Here is a 6,929-nt window from a genome sequence, read left to right as displayed (position 1 = left end):
CCCCACCACCACCACCACAACCACCACCACCACACACACACACAGCTTCCTGTGACTGGACAGTTAAAGGAGAAGCAGCAGACTGAGGAGTTCATCTGTCTTTCAATACGCTCTCTCCTCCTATCAGCAGACTCCTTGTTAGCACATGAACACTCCCACAGAGTTGATTGGCTCCATGTGCTGCTTCTTTCTCTCTTAGTCTGAGCTCTGCTGCAGAGAGACTGCAGGAGATTGATATGTCAATAAGCGGCATTTGTCTCGGTATCTATTCCCTTTCTGTATATATGGACTCTGCACAGTACTGCTTCTCTTGTCCTGTATGCCGGGTGTCATTCTCTATATCTGTTCTTATTCTGTATGTATGGACTCTGCACAGTACCGCTTCTCTTGTCCTGTATGCTGGGTGTCATTCTCAGTATCTGTTCTTATTCTGTATGTATGGACTCTGCACAGTACTGCTTCTCTTGTCCTGTATGCCGGGTGTCATTCTCAGTATCTGTTCTTATTCTGTGTATATGGACTCTGCACAGTACCACTTCTCTTGTCCTGTATGTCGGGTGTCATTCTTGGTATTTGTTCTTATACTGTATGTACGGACCAGGGGCGTCCCGAGGCTGGGTGACACCCGGAGCGGTAACCGAGTGTTACCCCGCCGAGACGTCACTGCGCATGCACGTGACGTCACCACGCGCGTCACACAACTGGGTCATATGACGTCTATGCCGACCCAAGCACACCGATGATGTCACTGTGTGTCACGTGGCCGCTTCATCGGAGGGGGGAAGCATCTGCTGCGCTGCGATATCAGTCGCTGTTTTCCCCTCAGAAATAAAAATCGTATTTTGAAAGTTTTGCGATTCCCGATCCGGCGACGAACGAATCCTCTTTATTGTCACTTTGGTACAGAAAGGTTTTTCTTCAAAGTCAGCATCGCAAAGCGGCCGCCAAAAAGACGCTGCTGGCACGGCGGCGGCGGGCGCGGAGATGAAATCTGTTGCTTTAATATCGAGATTTGTTTTTTGGCAGGTGCGAGGCTCCGGGTTTTTTTTTTTCCCTCTCTGCACTTCTTTTTGATGCCAGTATTGATAATGAGAATAATCCATTGAGCCGGTGCGGAGGCTGCACTGCGGAGCTGCTATCGGATTTCAGGCACACACACACCTGCATCCCTCAGGCAAGTCAGGTGCTGAGGAATGCCAGGCATCCATGCGGGCTTATCTCCGCCAATCTCAGGCCATTAACATATTGTATTCTACGTCTTCCTGATAGAGACGCGGGGAGCTCGGACTGAGCGATAGGCGACGGCGGAGGTTGGATGGTGGGATCTATGTGTAGACGGGGGGAATGGCGGAGGCTGCCAACGGGGTGAATTTCTGATGTTCTGCAGCTGCGACCTGAGCGCGCCCATAATACAAATCCTGAACTTTTTCTAAATGGCTTTTTATAACTTGTCCTAGAACTTTGTCGCTGGAGCCGAACGGAAAACGGAAGTCGCCACGTGCTGCGGCGAACGCGAAGCCAAGGCTGGCATGCTGATAGAGCAATGGCATAATAATGGCCATAGCAAGCGACGTGGCTGCTCTGGGTCCCGGGGGTGGAAGGGGGCCCCATTAAAGTAGTGGGAATTTGACAAATTAACCCTTGCAGTGGGGCTACCCCTTCACTGCAGGGGTTAAGTGCTTGTTTTGAGTAGGGAGAAAAAAATGACAATTATATATTCACCTGCTTTTCGGTCCAACCTGGCTGCTAGATCAGTTCCTGCAGCCTCTCTTCCCCTCTGCTCTGGGTGTGGTATGTCCCTCGGCATCCTCACGTCTAATACACTGCATTAGACATGAAGACACCATGGATTCTTACCGCTGGAGTGGATGGGGGAGAGAGCCTGCAGGGATGGAACCACTGATCTTATCCCTACCATTGGCCTTGGTGGCCCATTCACACCTCTATGGCACATTAATTTGTGTATGATTCTATAAAATAATAGAGATGACACAATTAATTAAAACTTTCTGATAATTTTTGGAGAATGGCAGACCTGCAGGCTGCATACAAGTGATTTTGGTGACATCACCGAGATCACTTGTACAAAACAAGCGGCGGCTTCCCCGCTCTACATTTTGCCCTGCTTTCCCAAAGCCGGGCTAAATGTAGAAAACAACCACCCGCCCGGCACCCAGAACTTCTCGTCCCGGGCATCAAGAGATAGGAGTTACACACCCCTGCTGCCCATCTACTCCCGGGCCTTGGTTGGCCTTGTGGGGAATCCGGCCCTGGTTATAACACACTACATTCAAACTGGGAAAAAAAATCTATTAGGAACATTCCTTGTTGGAGTTATTCACCCAAAATAAACATTCACAGATATTCGAAGGGTGAATAAAGAGATCCCTAGGTGTAATGATACTGTGCATGGTCAAACCAAACCCTGCCTGAGTCCAATTGTCCTCTGTTCCCAGCAGTCCTGCCCTTACGCTGTGTTATAAGTAGGGATGCACCAATGCAGGTTATTCGGTATCGAGTATGAGTACCGGTGTTTATATTTCGGTACTCGGCGATACCGGTACTTCCGGTGGCATGGAGCCGGATTTCCGGGCAATCAGGAAGCCAGGCAGCGTGTCATTACCTGCCGCCCGGTTTCTTGATTGCCCGGGAAGCCGGATCCATGCTGTTCGGCCGGGAAGCCGGCTTCCCAGCCAATCAACATCGAGCCAGCTGTTTGGAGGTTCCGGTATCGGAGCATTTGGCCGAGTATGAGTACTCGACCAAATACTCGATATCTGCACTGATACCGATACTGGTATCAATATCGGTGCATCCCTAATTATAAGGAAACATTTCCAGGCACACTTACATAATCTTCTTTGCCAGTCAGACCACAGTCAGTGATCCCTCCTTTTGTGGTCCATTGAGATTTAAATACCCGGGTACATTTTGCCCAAAGCAAAATGTACCAGACTCCACATGAACTGTGCCCCAGACTGGTCCTTCCAAGCGGTCCCTGGCGCGGTACGCTTAACCATGTTTGGAGCACTCACAAACAAACCGGACTAGGGGAGTAAACCATGCCTAGGCACAGTTAAAACACCTAGGGGGGTTTCTTTTAAAACAATTTTCACAGCCACTCACCCTGTCTACGAACGTTCTTAGTATAATTTTTTTTACAAGCTGAATGTGAAATTTGGAAAATACTACAGTATGGCCACTAGATGGCGGTGAGGAGCATGTGAAATTAATGCGTCTTTCCTATGCTCCTCAGCTCCATCTAGTGGCCATAAAGCGGTATTACATGAGATTCAACCTATAACAGAAAACATACTAAGAACGTAACTTTCCCTTTTGCCTCCATTCACACGGAGCAGATGGTCAAAGAGATTTGCAGGACAAATGGTTCTGTGAATTGCTTATAAACAGACCCCATAGTGTGAGTTTACTCCAAGACTAGTCACGTTCTTGTAGAGGGTAATCAATGCAGATTTCACCAGATATAATCACCAATCCCTCTGTGTGTCATAATGATGACTTCCTATGGGGGTAATAGAGCTGAATTCTGAATATAACATTGAAGTAGATGTAAACCCGATCACTAGACCCTCATACAAGCTTTGACATGTTCATGTCATTTCACAAGTTGTTTCCAGTTTGTTTGCATTGAAATCAGAGGAAGCAACTTCAGTCCAGGAGAGGAGGCGGCACAACTGAAGGGAAGGCCGGGGTACAGCTTTAAATGAGAACTATGAGGCGAGTGAAAATCACTCAGCCTCATAGTTCTTGCCGACCTGTGACAATGAAACTGTCACATGTCGGCTCAATAGATCGGGAAGTGAGCAAACACATACCGTCGCTCGCTCACTTCTCGATTATCTCCCTGCAGTGAGCGGTGACTGTCACTCATGGCTCCCTGCAAGGATTCCCCCCCTCCCCTGTCCGATCCTCCAGCGCTGACTGGTGGAACGGACAGGGGGAGGGGGCGGGCACAGCTGGCTCTGCCTTTAGATAGGCAGAGCCAGCTGTCAATCCAGCAGCTGGGTGGATCTCGATAGTAATGTCGGGATCCGTCCCGGCTGCAGCGTCTCAAGTTGTATACTGAGCTTTGGGTGACGGGAGGACGCTAGTTTGTGTTACCCTTAGAAGAACTATGGGGAAAAACACTGACCCCATAGTTCTCCTTTAAGCCTCCCCTCCAAACTTTCCAAGCCAAACACCGACCAGTAATAAAACTGATAAACTATGAATCTGTCAGGCACTAAATATAACTCTTGACCGGCGTTCAAAACCCTCTCTGCCTGAGCCGTTGTTTTACGAGCGTCGGCCGCGGCGCTCCGAGCGGGGTCAGAATAATGGATAAATAAATATTCCTGATTTTACAGCCTCGCCCCTCCCCCCCCCCCCTTCCCCCGGGTCGGCTAATTGCCTGTTGTTTTAATGCTGCTTAATCGGTCCGAAGCCTCTTTGTGTCCCAACAATACGCTTCCCTTTGCAGTTCGCGGCGCGTTTGCGAGCCAAGATGGCAGCAAGTTCCCTGGCACCGGCGTCCGAGGCGCAATAAAAATGATTGGGGCTAAATGAAATTACTGACCAGCGGGCCCGCTCGGTGCCAAGTCACAGGCGGAGATTGTGACTTATAGTTATTCGATGCAAAATAGATCCATCTAATAGATGAGAAGAGAATGTATATCCCGGGCCGCCGCCGATAAAATGGACACATTGTATCTATAGATGATGTGCCGATCAATTCCTTGGAATCTGCAAGGCGGGCTGAACTGTCATCAGGGGTCACCGCGACAATCTGTGCCACGCGGTAAAAAGTAAGATGAAGGTGACACGGACCTGTACCAGAACTTCCGAGACAAGCTCTCAATGTGTAATGTCTGTGTGCAGGGCCGGTGCATTTTGTGCAGGGCAAGGTGCATTTTTGCGCCCTCCCCCTTCTAATTTAGCTGGCCGGCAACTGCCAGAGGTGCCGCGCGTGTCGGGATGCTCTGGCAGTCGCCGGCCAGCTAAATTAGGACCCCACCTGGAGCTCCTCCCACCGGACCAGTGCTGACTCGCCGCTGCTCACCCGCACCGAAGGTAAGTGAAAAAAAAAAGAAACGTAGCGCAAACATCGGGGCATTTGACAAGTACAAGTACTTGTCAAAATGCCCTGTTTTTTCCGCCCTCACCCTGCAGCGCCCTCAGGCGACCGTCTGACTTGCCTTGCGGTAGCGCCGGGCCTGTCTGTGTGATACGTGGAGCCGGCTTCCCGGGAAATCGGTAAGCTGGGCGGCTTGTCATTACCCATCACCCGGCTTCTTGATTGCCCGGGAAGCCGACTCCATGTTTTTTAGCCGGCTCAATGCTGATTAACCAGGAAGCAAGCTTCCCAGCCAGTCAGCATCGAGCTTACTGTGTGACCAACCAATAAGCATGGAGCCGACTCCCCAGCCAATCAGGAAGCTGGGAGCCGGGTCATTACCCGCAGCCTGGCTTCCTGAATGGCTGGGAAGCTGGCTCCATGCTGTTCGGCCGGCTCCATGCTGATTGGCTGGGAAGCTTCCTGATCCCTCACGGCACTGCCATACAGAGGACATCTCGCTCTGACCGGAAGTTCCGGTATCGGGGGTAAGTATCGGAGCATTTGGGCATGTAAGAGTACTCACCCAAATACTCAGTATCGGCACTAATACTAGTATCGGTATCAATGCATCCCTAGGCTTATCACACTTCCTGTCCTAGAGTGACAACACTGTTCCTGCATAGAAACAGCGAAAACATTTTTGTCACCGTAGGACAGGTAATGTATTACTGGCAGGAACATTGGGTAAAAATAAGGGAAAGAAAAATAAAACTAATGCAGCAACCACATTTAAGGACGGGAAAGTTGCAATAAGTTAAATTTTTGTTCTAGGTTTAAGATATTCTTTGATATTTGTTGTAGGGTGCAGTACGAAAGCAAAATGTTTTTTGAATTGAGAGCAAACTTATTTCTTTAGGGGCCCATTGTCATTAAAGTGGCGCGGTAACATGAGTCCCTGCACTGCATTGCCATTCACGTTGAATGGCACCCTAATGCACTACGGCAAAGTACCTGCATTGCAGCACGCTAATGTATTGCTGTGCTTTCCAAAAAAAGAAGCAAGCCCAGATTTTGGCATGCTAGGGTGCATTGGCAGTCCATTCATCTCAACGGGCTGTCTTCATGCAACCCACATTAAGGAGCAACATAACGTAAGTGTAAAGTAATGTAAAGTAAAGCCCTCGAGGTCAAGACGCACCGCACACAAGTCAGATAAACCAAACGCAGCAAAAAAGAGGAGATAGCAACTAACTGAATTTTTAATGGGCAAATGAGGTGTGTGGGGGCGGGGCAATACAGAAGGTTTCCACATATTTTTAAAATAAGAATGTGAACAGTTAGTGATGCACCGATACCAGTGCCAGAATCGGTATCGGTGCTGATACTGAGCATTGGCATGAGTACTCATGCCAATGCTCGGATACTAAAAAGCGATACTGGTGCTTTATTTATTCAGATTGAGGAGCCTGCCTTATGTCTCGCGCTTGCTGGGGACTTGCATCGGTCTTCTTGAGGACCATGCGGCGCCTGTTTACAGCACTTCCACTGGCCCGCACATCTCCCCCTCCTGAGACCCTCAGCTCTTCTCCCCCTCCTGAGACCCTCAGCACTTCTCCCACTCCTGAGACCCTCCGCACTTCTCCCCCTCCTGAGACCCTCCGCATATGTCCCCCTCCTGAGACCCTCCACACATCTCCCCCTTCTGAAACCCTCCACATCTCCCTCTCTTGAGACCCTCTGCACATGTCCCCCTCCTGAGACCCTTCACACATCTCCTCCTCCTGAGACCCTCCACACATCTCCCCCTCCTGAGACCCTCCGCACATCTCCCCCTCCTGAGACCCTCCGCACATCTCCCCCTCCTGAGACCCTC

Source organism: Nanorana parkeri, unplaced genomic scaffold (genome assembly GCF_000935625.1).
Source record: "Nanorana parkeri isolate BGI_ZX_2015 unplaced genomic scaffold, ASM93562v1 scaffold131, whole genome shotgun sequence".
Classification (NCBI taxonomy): domain Eukaryota; kingdom Metazoa; phylum Chordata; class Amphibia; order Anura; family Dicroglossidae; genus Nanorana; species Nanorana parkeri.
This window is presented reverse-complemented; position numbering follows the sequence as displayed.